This window comes from Lipotes vexillifer, unplaced genomic scaffold, assembly GCF_000442215.2.
Source record: "Lipotes vexillifer unplaced genomic scaffold, Lipotes_vexillifer_v1.1 scaffold1109, whole genome shotgun sequence".
NCBI classification, from domain to species: domain Eukaryota; kingdom Metazoa; phylum Chordata; class Mammalia; order Artiodactyla; family Lipotidae; genus Lipotes; species Lipotes vexillifer.
In genome coordinates this window covers 456,088-470,426 of record NW_006791562.1, presented here as the reverse complement: position 1 = coordinate 470,426, position 14,339 = coordinate 456,088, and positions in this window count along the sequence as shown.

The window sequence follows — 14,339 nt, the reverse complement described above, 5'->3', positions numbered from 1 at the left end:
TATATATATATATATAAATCTTAGCTGATGAGTACTTAGTTTTGGAGCAGGTAAAGAGAATGTGGTTTATAGTATCTCAATACCACCAGGTCAGTCATTATTCAGAAGTAACAACTGGGATAGATTCTACCGATGAGATATAATGGGTTTTGAAAACACAATAACATTCAGTGACCAAGCAGCTTGGACGTTTTATAGCTGGGGAATAAAAGTATTTATCACTTCCCTCTAAGAGACTCAGGAGCTGTATATATTGCCATCTATTGTTAGTATCATAACTTGAAACTATTCACTGTCTCAAAGTTGCAAAGAACTCCAGGATATATATCATAGAAACAAAAACTACTTAAGTTCCAGTAGGCAGAAACCTCCTACATCAAACTCCCACAGTCCAGAAGGCGAAGTAATGAACTTATATGTGTAGACTTTGGTAAAAGCCCATAAAGTTTAAGATCTTTCCAAAATTTCTAAAAGGAATGCAATACATTTTAGTACCTAACTGTTGTACTTTCTTTGGGAGAGGAAAAGGAACGGACACAGAACATCAGTTTCCTCCAGTTCATATTAAACCGTCTAAGTACTTTAAGACTTCCTTCAACTTATTGCACCCAATCTATTCTTAAACTAAGACAATTTTCATTGAAATGCCTTTGTTCATCTCTATTTTGAAATTAAAAGCTGTTTTTAAATGCTAACAAGGACATGGTAAAGCTAGCACTTTTGTACACTGCTGGCAGGGGTTTTGATCTGCACACCCATTTTCTGGTCATGAGACTGTTCTCTTTGTCCTCCCAATCCCTTAGATTCAGGAATTTCTCTTGACTTGGATAGCCACTAATTTGGGGATTGCATGTGCAATGTTCCCGGTAATTTTGTGAGATAAATCCTCAAAGAGTCATTTTAAGACCCGGTTTTGCACTGGAAGTGAAAGGACTGGGGACAAGATACAAACATGAAACATCCAGAGAAAGAAAGGTGGTCATAGAGAAAAAGAAAAGAGTGAGGAAAGCAAAGTAAAACAAAAGCACGACAACAACAAAAACCATAACAAACTTGTAAACAAATTGAAGAAATCTAATGGTATGAAGCTATCAAAATCACCAATTTGAAAATGGATTTGCTCCGGGTGACATTAAATTTATTGGGTAGTCCCCAAAGTATTAAGATGCATGTATCTCGGATGCTTGAATGCACTAATGTTTTTGTTGTCAGAAGTCTTGTTGTGGTCCCGCACACACCTGCCAACTCCCCCGGAGAGGAACCAGCACCAAGGAAGAACAGCAAGAGCCAGTGTAGATCAAAAGTATATTAATAATAGGCGTTTATTAAGCACAGAAACACGAACCGATCAATCGGGGCCTCTCCCAAAAGGAGGGTGAGACCCTGAGACTTCACACAGGTGCTGTCTTATATCCCAGGGTAAACAGGCTGTTTGTGCTAACTTTAACATCTTGGGTCGGCCACCTGGAACTTCAGAACTTTCCTGTTCACATTATGCTGGCAAGCAAAGCTCAATTTCACAGAAGCCAAGTCAAGCGATTAGCAATAAAAGCAGTTACAGTACAAACAGTTTCAAATCAAAGCATTCCATCATTGAGTCTAGGCATTATAATCTAAATTATAAGTTCTGGGACAATGTGTCTCGCCACAGTCTGTCATTCTGTCTAGAAAGGAGAGAAAGAGAGAAGGAGTGAGGTAGGAGATGTGGAGAAAGAGTGAGAAAGGAGAGAGAATATATCAGGAGAAAATACACTACAGCCAAGAGTGTTTTCACCTTGATAGCAGGTAGTCATTCCCAATAGATATCCAGTTGAATGATTTTACAGCTTTTTGGCCAGAGAGAATTCTGAGATAGAAATGTCTGAGATATGTAATTGTAACAACAAGTATACGTTCTGAAATAATAGATGCTGCATGTTATTGTTCCATTGCATACACGGGACTTTGCATTCAAGGGGAAACATTCCTCCAAGAAGCTTAAGGCATTTTATAAAATCTAATTCTAGTTAAACACTATAGTAGGCATAATAAATCGTCGTTAAAAGAGAGTATTCTCAGTGGGCAGGTAGAAATTTGTCTAAAACTCTGGCAATAGCTATATACTTCTCTTTCCTTGATTTACCCAACAAGGACCTCTTTAAGATATGACTACTGAAAAAAGCATTTCTGTAGGAAGCCATGCAAGCTTTTTTAAGAAGGAAAGAGAACTAGAACCCTCTTTATACTTCCTTTTTACTCGTTTTCAGAAATCTTCGTTAGAGCAAAGTTTCAAATGTCTAAGTAGATAAAATGAGAAGGAAAGTTTTAAAAGCAAAAATGACGATGCTGATACAGGTTCTGTTTGCAACCTCAGGCCCATTTTCCATCCTCTTCCCCCAGCTCTGTGCTCAGGAGGCCAGCCTCTATGGATGCATTCTCTGGAACCCCTTGCCTCTGGCTTCCTGTTGGGTTCAGCCATGGGGACAGTGCACCAGCAGGCTGTCAGAGGAACAGAGGGAGGTGGGGGGATTTATTTCCTTGCTCCGTCCCTGCTGGGTCACAGTTTGGGTGTGGCTGCCATCCCTACAGCCACGGCTCCTGTCAGGTGGCCCCATCCGTGGTTTTAGCTCTTGTGGCATTGCAGGAGCCTGTCTCTCCTTCCATCCGCACAGACCAAAGGTGGTAATGGCTTCCCACTGTCGCCAGACCCTCGGTGTCACCATCCATTATTAACATCCTTAACGCTGCCCACTCTTCTATAAATAGACCCTGCAGGAGCTGAGAGCTGATTCATTCCAAGCGATTCCTGGAGACAATGAGGGGGTCACCTAAGCAGACAGAAGAGAGGATGGAACAGTGTAGTCCATCCCTCCTGGCTGAAAAACAGATAATAATTCCTTAGAGAGGAGAAAGAGCAAACTTGACTTCAATTCAACCTTCTACAGTTCACTTAGAGGTGAAATGTCAGAAATCCAAAATTAGTAAAATAATTTAATTTAAATGCTCAGCAAATCTAGTTATAATGTTATCTTGGAGATTCCTGAGTGAGTCTTTCCAAGCAGTGGTGCTGGTCTTAATAGCTCCCTTTTTGGAACCCAGAGAAGCTGCACTATTATATCTGAAAATATCTGATGCCAGGTGGATCTGGTCAACCGTCTATTTATTTAGTAGGTGCCCAGGTGGGGAGAGACACTGCCCAGCTCACCTGGCAGAAAGAAGTCAGGGATAGGGAATTGACCTCTGAATACAGACAGTTATACATTCAGGAAAAGGAAAGAGGAAAACACAGAGAATTGCAAAAATTTAAAGCAGGAGGAAGCCATAAATATCTCCTTGTCAAATTCCTTCACCCACCATTTTCCTCAGGTAAGGAAACCAAGATTGCCAAAAGAATTAGGGACTGACTCAATCTTACAAGGCCAGTACTAGAATCCAGGTCTCTATCTTCCCAGAATGCTCCTGTCCAGAAGGATAAGTGGCCAGGATCACATCTGTTTCTCTGGGCTCATCCGTCTGAATAGTTGGCAGATTTTCAGGCTCTTACAAATATGGAGAGCTCTGAGATAGGGGAGGACGTCCAAGTTTCTTCAGTTTACACTGCTGTGTGGGCCCACTGTTAACATTTGAGAGATAAACAGGAGATATACCTTTTCTTTCACCAGGAAAAATCACAGGTTTATTGCAACGACATCAACAGACCTTCCTTTCAATTTCTGCACATGGAAAAATATCAATGCCTAGGCTCAAACCTGGCCCCTTTCTTGAGGCTACTTAGTTGGGTTGCTTGCTTGTAGGCAGTTTGGCTGGTGGACAAGATGATAGTTAACAGAACATGCTTTTGTTGCCCGGAAACAGGTTCCAAAATAGCCATTCACAGAAGGGAAGAGATTCTCACTGGAATGTGTACAAATCAGTTTCCCCACTATCACTTCCCTGGACCTCCCTTGCCATCTGTGGCACCTCCATGCAGACTCCCTTATCCCTGAGACTGGGAAGAGAAGGCATTTGCTCCATGTGTTCTGACTGCATGCTGGGACAGCTGGAGAAAATAGATAGAGTAAGCTATACTTACTTAAGCTTATCTTACTCGGACATAATGGCTTCTAACTAGTAACATTTATGATGGAGATACCTGGGCTTCCTCAAATGGGAAGAACCATTTTAGAGGGAGATAGATAGAGCTCTTTGTACTCACCAACGGAGCAGAAAATCTAAAGTTTGTAAATACCAATGGCTGTGCTGCCAACAATTGGCTGAATGAGCCAGGTGTCTATCAGGACCAGAACAGTGGGTAAGAATAGTGAGAGAACAGGTCATACTGGTAGACTCTAAAATCAATTATCCAGGTAGACCCTTAGGACTGGATAAAGGCCAGAGATCTGACTGAAGACTGAGGCCATGTAGCACGGGACTGAGTTCAGAGGTAAATCCAAACTGCAGAAATAAGCCCAGAGGAAAAAAGGAAGACAGATTTTAATATAGATAGCAAAACTCCCAGACTAGGAGTCCAAGATATGTTCTATCTCACTAAGGGGTCATGGTCAGGGATGATTGAAAGCACGAGAGGGACTGTGGGTAACTTTACAGAATGATGGTGGCAGATAGAAGAAAATTGGTCACAGAGAAGCTCTAGACTTTGTTTCTTTCTGGCAAGGAAAGAGAGACACTACTGCCTTTTCTACTTTAGACTTTCTTTGGCTACTTCTGTGGGTCTAAGATTGTTCAAAGGTATTGGTTACCCGATTCCATAGATTAGGAATCCGAGACCAGCGAGGCAAAGTAATTTACTTAGGGCCATCTAGCTGAGCAATGGCCCCTCTTGAACTAGAGCCAAGGTCTCCTAATAGCAATGAGGCAGAGAGAGCACAAGATAAGAAGTTTAAAAGAAAATTGATCCTGATTCTGTTGCTTAGGTTAACCCCTTCATCTCCCTGATTTCTTCATCTATAAAATGGAGTTAATAACAACTATTTCATGGGATTGTATGAATTAAATCATATAAAATAATATGTGTATAAGCTATCAAGCAACATGTTATACAAATATAGTATGTGATATGTCTACCTCGAAGTTACTTTTTCAGAAACCTTTATGGACAAAACTAAATGGTTTCAACCTGTCATGAAAACATTCAGATAGCAGATTACACCAGGAATTCCCACACATGCATGGCATCCATTTCAAAACAATTTATTTCCTTCCACTCAAAAGAGAACTACACCGACAAATAAGAACATGTTGCCCACCTATTATGTGTAGCCCCACCGTGTGCTGCACAAAATCAGGCATCTGACCCAAGTCATAAATTATATCCCTCTTTCTACAAACAGCCAGAATATGGCTACTGCAGAAAACTGAATGACGACAATACAGCATTTCATCTCAATGAGAACTTTGACCCTAAAAGTCTCTGAACATTTCTTAGAGTGGTGAGGATTAGCCTTTCCAGACATTCCCAGGCTTAGATTAATGATTCCCATGAATTCTCATTCGACAGATCTATGACATGGCCCATACGTACTGCAGGGTATCTGTCAAGTTGCTAAAGGCTTAAACAAGGGATCTTCATACATCTAAAGCTTAACAGATTCTATTTTTTATATTTTCCTCAAGCCACATCATCACCACCGTCACTATTAACCACAGGCATCATACTGAGATGTGCTTTCTTTTGTATGGGGAGCATATACATTTCTAGTTATCAGGGAGCAAAAAAACAAAGAGTGGCTCTGGTGTATACCCCATTTTGTCTAGCAAAATGGCATTGTTACCAGCTTAAGGATCCAAAGACCAGCGTGTCCAAATCCTCCAGCCTCTCCTCGTGGCTTAGTAAAATTGAGTAATCTCAACAATAGGCACTTAAAATGTTTTTGAAGATCAGAGCAATAATTGGATACCATGTACGGAGAGAAGTGGTACCAGTTGCCCATTGTCTAGTTCTCCTATCCTGGATCCTAGGTTGGAGAGCCCTTTGAGGCCTGAGCACTTTTCCCCTCATGTGTTTAAGATGGAGGTGATATTTATGACTCCCTGAACTGTGATTTGATGCCTGCTGTGGAGCCCTCCCCTCATATTTTAGGCTGCTGATTCCCCAAGTGGAGCCATGAGGGGTCCACTTGTGCCCACCATTGTCACATGAATAAGAGGGACCCTGACTTGCCTCTCATCATGTTCCTGACCCCATCCCCTGATCCTGCTTCCTTGTCTCTCGCTAGATTACTTTCTTGTACTTCTCAGTCAAAAGAGTAGGATCTGGGCTTCCCTGGTGGCGCAGTGGTTGAGAGTCCGCCTGCCGATGTGGGGGACACGGGTTTGTGCCCCGGTCCGGGAAGATCCCACATGCCGCGGAGCAGCTGGGCCCGTGAGCCATGGCCGCTGAGCTTGCGCGTCCGGAGCCTGTGCTCCGCAACGGGAGAGGCCACAACAGTGAAAGGCCCGCGTACCGCAAAAAAAAAAAAAAAAAAAGAGTGGGATCTAATCAGTACTGGCTCAACTGCTTTTTCTTACTTCAGCGGACAGTTTGCTTCTAATCATACTACAAAGGGAAAAATTCCTCTGGTCAGATCTTAGGAACCACTGTAAAACTCTCTTTAATTTATTGTACATTTTAAACCCAAACGGTCCTGGAGTAGAACCCTAAGCATAAGCAGCGTAACTTTTAATTATCTTCCAAGGGAACAGAATCCTAACAACAGTCTGTAGAAATTTTCCCCACACTGGCTGGCAAATGGTTTCCTTCTACTCAGCCCTCATCCTGTGAGATAATAACAAATGGAATTTTATAAACTCCTCTAAGCAGAAGAAAAAAATGTCAGTCATCACTCCTGCCCTAGCCAACAGCAAAACAAAACCAAAGGGAAAAAAAAGAAAAATGCACTGAATTAACAGCCAAATTCTCAGCCCTTTGTCGTAGGCGTATGTACACCAGAGCATGACTGTAGATGCCCAAGCCTTGCAGAAAGGAAGCGCTCAGGCAATGACAAAGAGGGAGTAGACTCGGGCTGGAGGGAGGGGGTTCCCAGCTCTACCACTGTGACAGGCATTTCTCAACTGGAAACAAAGCCAGAGGCCACAGGTCTGCTACAGTGTTTCAGACTGTGCCCTGCACAAGGATGCCCACCAGAGGGCAGGGGGTGAAATTAAGACCAGGAGCTGTTCACCTAAAGCTTAGGAAAGGTGTATTTTTTAATTCACCCAAAGACCCATCCACTTGGCAAATCTTGTGTCCATAAGGCTGCCAGGCTGTCTCACTTAAGACCAGAGAGTATGGCCCCTGACAGGGTGAGAGGCTCCTGTCTGCATGCCCCTGATCAGCTCAGCCATGTCCTCTGACCCATCTCTCCTGGGTAAGGAGAGGAGGAGGAAAGGAGAAGGAAGGGGAAGAGAGGGGAAGGGAGGGGAGAGTGGGCAGCATTTTTGCTCAAAATTAATAGGACTCAGGTCCAACTACATGCAGCCGCCCTGGCCGTTTTCCTGGAATGTCTCATCTTGACCTTAGCAAGCCAAACGTCAACGTTGTATCTGTCTCCAAACAGAGGCTGAATGGGATGCAGCTGCTCTGCCTGTCAGTGTCCGAGCCCAGCTGACCAGCTCCATGTTCCTTCCCCCACTTTGTCTGCCTCAGTCCCACACACGTACACAGTCCCGCTGTTTGCATGCCTGTGGAGTCAATGGGGAAGTCAACTAGGCTCGTGGAAAAGCAGGGGAGCAAAAACTCCCTAATGGGTCCAGTGCTCTTCCCTGTCTACAGGATGTATTGCAAACTGTTACTCACCTCTCTGTCTTTCAGGGGGTGATATAAAATGTGAATATGGTTGTTCGGTCCCCAATGTCTTCCCTGATCTGTCACTGTCACCCTGATTCGCTCTTCATTCAAGCTGTCCTCACGGTTAAAGGTCAACACCTGCGTTTAACCTCGCGCCGTTGTGACCTGCTCACCCTGCAATGCTGATCTCTGCCATCGCATCAAGCACATCGTATTATAATAATTGTGTTTGACTGGTCACTGGACTGAAACTATGTAAGATACTTAGGGAGAAGCACCACGGCTTAGTCAACTCTGAATTCCCAGCACTGTGCACAGTGCCTGACACTTGTCAGTGCTCCATGAGTGCTATGTGAATAAATGAATTGAATGAATGATGGTGGAAGTGGGATCAGTGAGCATAATTTCGTTGCGGTGAATTAGATGAGAAGAAAAAGGTCGCAGTTGAATTTGGAATCAAAAACTTTTCTTTTCCTTCTTTCTGTCTTCCTTTCTTTCTTCCTTAATTCCTTTTCCTTTCTTTCCTATTATTTCTTTTCTCCCTTTCTTTCTAATCTTAAGGAATGCCTAAACTAACGGGTGGAATTACAGAAGGTAAAGATAAATGACACCGTGGATAAAGTGTAAGGATGGGGAATAAAAAGCTGAGGGATATCACACAGGCCATCTCCCTTTTCCTGATGAAAACCAAGGGAAAGTGTGCAGATGGTGAGGGGATTCTTCAGATGAGACAGTAAAGTGATGACACCTACTTATGAATTGAGCGTCCTCATGAAAGAGTTGCTCAAGTGTTCAGCGACTTGGGAAAGGCTGGGTTTCTATAGATAAGGGAATAGGACAAGAGGGAGCTGATAGACTGGATGAAGTTGGAGAATCGGAAACTGGAGGTCTCTGGGAAACAGAAGAGAGTGTGAGAAAAAGCAGGTCAGAGATCTGGGAGGAGACAGGACTGTGACCAGGTCTCTAACATGGGGTGGTCCCAAGTGACACTGAGGAACATGTACTGAAGGAAAAGAGGAAGATACAGCCACGAAGCAGAGGGGGTGGAAGAACCGTGACACCAAAGCATTGGTTGTCACTCACGTGGGTGGTGAAGTCCCCGAAGACGATGGCAGGACATGGAATAGAGAGGAAGCTATGACACTGACGTTAGACCTCAAAAAGCAGCGTCTACCTACAAGTGAGGAAGTAATGGTCTCCAAGCGGATACAAAAGAGAGGTAGAGGTTTCCAGTATCCCTTCTCCAAAGTCTCCCATCCTTGGCTCTTATGCCTAGGAACCACACATAGATTTCCTACCATACATTCTCCAAAGCACTTTTCCGCTGCAGTTTGACCCTCCAGCTCTCAACTCTTCCTTTGGCAGAGGTGGTAGGCACAAGCTTCTTTTCCCTCCTATAGAAGCTGGTACCATCTACTGCAGCCTTTGGAATTCTGCTCCCCCAAACCCAGCTATGGAAGATCGTGTTCTCGTACCTTGCCGGGATAGCACAGACGTGTTCTTGCGAGACTCAAGAACCCTGTTGAAACCCTGTATCCCCAGCACCCATAGAGCAAAACAGGAGAAGCATGGGAACAAGGGAATGTATTGTGAGGGGCTGCTCTATCCTAAAACAGTCTGATAAATAGTTGGCAACAATGGGAGATGTGATTAGGAGGGGCTATGGGAGTGAGAGTGGGAGCCCAGACCAGTGACCGCTTGATAGCAGGCCAGGATCCTTCACTTTGTCACAGGAATAAACATAGCTCATTTTTGGAGGCCAACAATTTGATTAAAATACAGCAAACCATGTTTAAAACGTCATCCCTTTTCAACTAAACTGATAACACTGGAATGAAACATACTGCTGGGAAAATGTTCTCAAAGATACTCGACAATTTTAGTCCTAGGGACTCCCTTTCTCATCTGTGCTATCTCTTTAATGTGTAGATTCTCACTTAACTTGGCCTGAACTTCTGTTTACAGCAACTCCTGGATTTTATAGATGGAACTAATACCTAGAGAGGAAGTGATTTTCTCAAGATCATAGAGCAGGTGACTAGTCGAATCTGAATTGGAACCATGACCTCTTAGGCACTAATTCAATCCTCTTTTTACTATAATGTGATTTCACTGGAGGGAAATAAAGGATTCAGTTCTGCAGAAGTGGATTTTGTCCCAAGTAATTTAACAGCAATAGTGTTTTCTGTTACTACTAGACATAAATACTGTTCAGATAGCTCCTTTAGTTTATTATCTTTTTCTCTGTGAACTTACGCATGCCATTATGTTCCACACCACATGCTTATATATCAAAATGCTGTGGTGCAAACTGGGGTGTATTTTTATTCTGACAACATGTTTTGTAGAGGGCAGTTTACATACTTACAACAGCCAGATGGCCTCAATTTTCTGGGACAAACTTATCTCCAGTATTCAAACATCACGTCCCTGTGTTTTATTTCTATTTCCATGTTAACTGTTTCCTGACCATAGTAATGATTTGTTAAAATGATTTCTAAGTGCGTTTAAGTTGATATCGTCATGAGAGTTTTCAGGTTAACCAATTCACAAATCAGGAAAGTGATCCTTTGCCAGACGATGAGTTCAAATTTTTGATTTGGGGAAAATGATCAGTAATATAACATGATCTTATTTTCTTCTCTACCTACAAATTAAAGATAAGCCTTCCCTTTAGAAATTAGTAATTGTGCTCCAAAAATCTGATGAAGAGGATAATGCTGTGAAGATGGAATATGGATGGATAATGCTGTGAAGATGGAAGCAGGGGACATGGGTTCGTGACCCGGTCCGGGAAGGTCCCACATGCCGCGGAGCGGCTGGGCCCGTGAGCCATGGCCGCTGAGCCTGCACGTCCGGAGCCTGTGCTCCGCAACGGGAGAGGCCACAACAGTGAGAGCATATGTTTCAGTGACTGCTCTACAGTATATATATATATATATATAATGTATATGCATGTGTATGTGTATGTATAATATATATGTGTGTGTATGTATTTATGTGTGTATATGTGTATACATACATACATATATATATATATATATATATATACATATAAGATTTAAACAATGTAATTAACATTTATGACCTAATTCAAAGAACTCTGTCCCCAATACCTGCAATATGCACATTTGTTGCAAATGCTAATATAATCTACTAAAATTGTCCATTTGCTAGGGCACAAAGCAAGCACCAACAATTTCAAAGATTCAAATCATTTAGTGTATGTTATCTCATCACAATTAGAAAATTTAGGTGTAAACCAATAGCAAAATATAGAGAAAACCCCTAAATGTTTGAAATTAAGTGATATACTTCTAAATACATGAGTCAAAGAATAAATCACAAAAGAATTATAAAATTATTTTGAATTATATGATAATAAAACCCACAAAATGTAAAAACTTATGGGAATGCCAAAATGAATAGCCTAAATTATATATATTGAAAAAATTAAAAATTAAAAAAATTGAAAATCAGTGATGTAATAAGGATCCCTCTCCAAAAGTTAGAAAAAGGACAAAAAGCTAAATCTAAAGATAACAGAAAAGAAAAATAATAGATAATAGCAGAATTAATAAAATATAAAACAAAACAAAAATAGAATAAATGAAACTAAAATATGTTTAAAAAAAAAAAGACTAATAAAATAGATAAACCCTTGGCCAGATTGGTCAAGAAAAAGAAAGAGAAGATACAAATTACAGATATGGGAATGAAAAAGGGCAAAGCATTATAGTTTGTGCAGAAATTAAAAGGAAAATAAAAATATATTTTAAATAATTTTATGCAAAAAATTTGAAAATTTAGAAGAAATGGACAAATTCCTAGAAAAATACAATTTGTCATACTGATATATGAAGAAATAGGAAATCTCAATGACCCTATACTATTTAAAAACCGAGTCTATAATCTTAAAAATTTCTAAAAAATATCCTAAAGGAAAATTTCCAGACAAGCTTGGTCTATTGGTGAATTTTTCCAAACACTTAAGAGGAAATAAATAAAAACAATCTTACACAAATTTTTTCAGAGGTTAGGGCAAGAGGGAACAATTTTCAGTTTATTTCATGAGGCCGATATATCCTCAATACCAAAAACTAATAAGGAAATTATAGACATCTCACTTAAAAACATAAAATGGAAATTCTAAACAGAATATTAGCAATCTAAATCCAGCAACACACACACACACACACACACACACACACACACACACACACACACAAAGTTATATTTATCATAGGAATACAAAATTGATTTCACTTCCAAAAATAAACCAAACTTTGACAAATAATTCTGGGACAACTCAGAGTGGATTAGAGACCTAAATGTAAGGGCTAAAACTATAAAACTCTTGGAAAACAACATAAGAGTAAATCTTTGTGAAATTGACCATTGATTTCTTTGAAGCAAAACCAAAATTATAAATAAAAAGAGAAAAAATTTGGTATTTTGAACTACATCAAAATTTAAAACTTCTGTCCTGCAAACTATACCATCAAGAAAGTGAAAAAAAATCCACAGAATGGGAGAATATTTTTGCAAATCATAGCTCTGATAAGGGACTTGTGTATAAAATATATAAACTATTAAAACTCAATATTAAAAAGACAGACAATCCAATTTAAAAATGAGTAAAAGTTCAAAATAAACATGTCTTCAAAGAAGATGTACATAAATGGCCAAAAAGCTCAGGAAAAGGTGTCAGTCATTAAGGAAAATGCACATCAAAACCACAGTGAAACACTACTACACATCCATTAGGATGGTATATATTAGTTTGCTAAGCCTACCATAACAATGTACCCCAGACTGAGTGGCTTATACAACAGAAATTTATTTCCTCACAATTCTAGAGGCTAGAAGTCTGAGATCTAGGTGTCAACAGGGTCGGTTTCTTCTGAGACCACTCTCCTTGGCTTGTACATGGCCATCTTCTCTCTCTGTCCTCACATCATCTTTCCTCTGTATGTCTCTCTGTCCAAATTTTCTCTTCTTATTAGGAGACCAGTCATATTGGATTAGGACATACCCTTATGACCTCATTTTTACTCAATTACCTCTTTAAAAACTCTATCTCCAAATACACTCACATTCTGAGGTACTGAGGGTTAGGACTTCAACATATGAGAGACTCTGCTGTATGTGGGTATAATGTATAGATTTACAGTCTATGAGGAAAATACCAAGATTCCCTGTCACAGAAATTAAAACAGCATCCTCCCAACTTTGTTGGCCAACCAAGCAGAAATTGAGATATTTGTTCATTTTTTTCCTAATTTCTTAATCCAAGGCACTGGGAATATATTTATGAAAACTTGTACCAATCCATGTCCTGTTCTCACAGCATTCGTAGTGCTTTCCAGGGATGTGAAATTGTGTAAATAAATTTGCACTCTGATGCTCCTGCATCTGGATGTTTTCCATGCTGGAACCAGTTCTGGCGAAACTTAGTACAGGAATACCTTGCAGATATTGTGGGTTCAGTTCCAGACTACCACAATAAAGTGAATATTGAGATAAAGTGAGTCACACAAATTTTTTGGTTTCCCAGTCCATAAAAAATTATGTTTACACTATACAGTAGTCTATCAAGTGTGCATTAGAATTATGTCTAAAAAAAAAAGTACATATCTTAACTAAGAAGCATTTGAATGCTAAAAAATGCTAACCATCATCTGACCCTTCAGCAAGTTGTAATTTTTGGCAGTAGTAACATCAAATATCACTGATCACAGATCATCATAGCAAATATAATAATAATAAAAATGTTTGAAATATTGTGAGAATTACCAAAATGTGACCCAGAGGCACAAAGTGAGCAATGGCTGTTGGAAAAATGGCACCCATAGACTGGTTTGACAGCAGTGTTGCCAAAACCTTCAATTTGTAAAAACTGCAATAATCTGTGAAGCATAGTAAAACAAAGCACAATAAAATGAGGTCTGCCTGTAGGCTGTTATTGACAGAGTGGAGAGTGGTGGCCAGGTTTCATCCTTTTGTACTCCTGAGTCTACAGAACGGTTTCTCAGCCTCAGCACTGTTGACTAGATGATGGAGTAGGTAATTCTTTGCTAGAAAGGCTGTCCTTGTATAGGATGTTTCACATCCCTACCCACTAAATGCCAGTAGCACTCCATCCCCAGTGTGGCTACCAAAAATGTTTCCAGGCATTTCCAACACCCCCTGGGAGCAAAACCACCCAGGGTTAAGATCCCTAGTCTACAGTATAAGCATGTAGTTGAGATTCAACTTTCACTCATGAGGTACCCAAGTGATATTGACAGAAAGACATAGTAATGAAATAAGTATTAAGAGCTATCATGGCTTAGTGTCTACTGTATAAAAAGTCCTGTGTGAGGTAATTTACATATATTATCTCATTTTATCCACATGATACCCTGAGAGGTCGTAGATCAGTCAGTGCTCTCAGTTGCTAAAAGAGTGCATTCTAGGTGGTTTAAACAGAAGTGGAACTTAATTTACTATATTAGGTAGCTCACTGAATCATCAGGCATGTCATAAGTTAATCTGGAGCTTGGCACCTGGGAACCACACCCAAACCACACTGCAGGAATGATCCAGAAGCGAC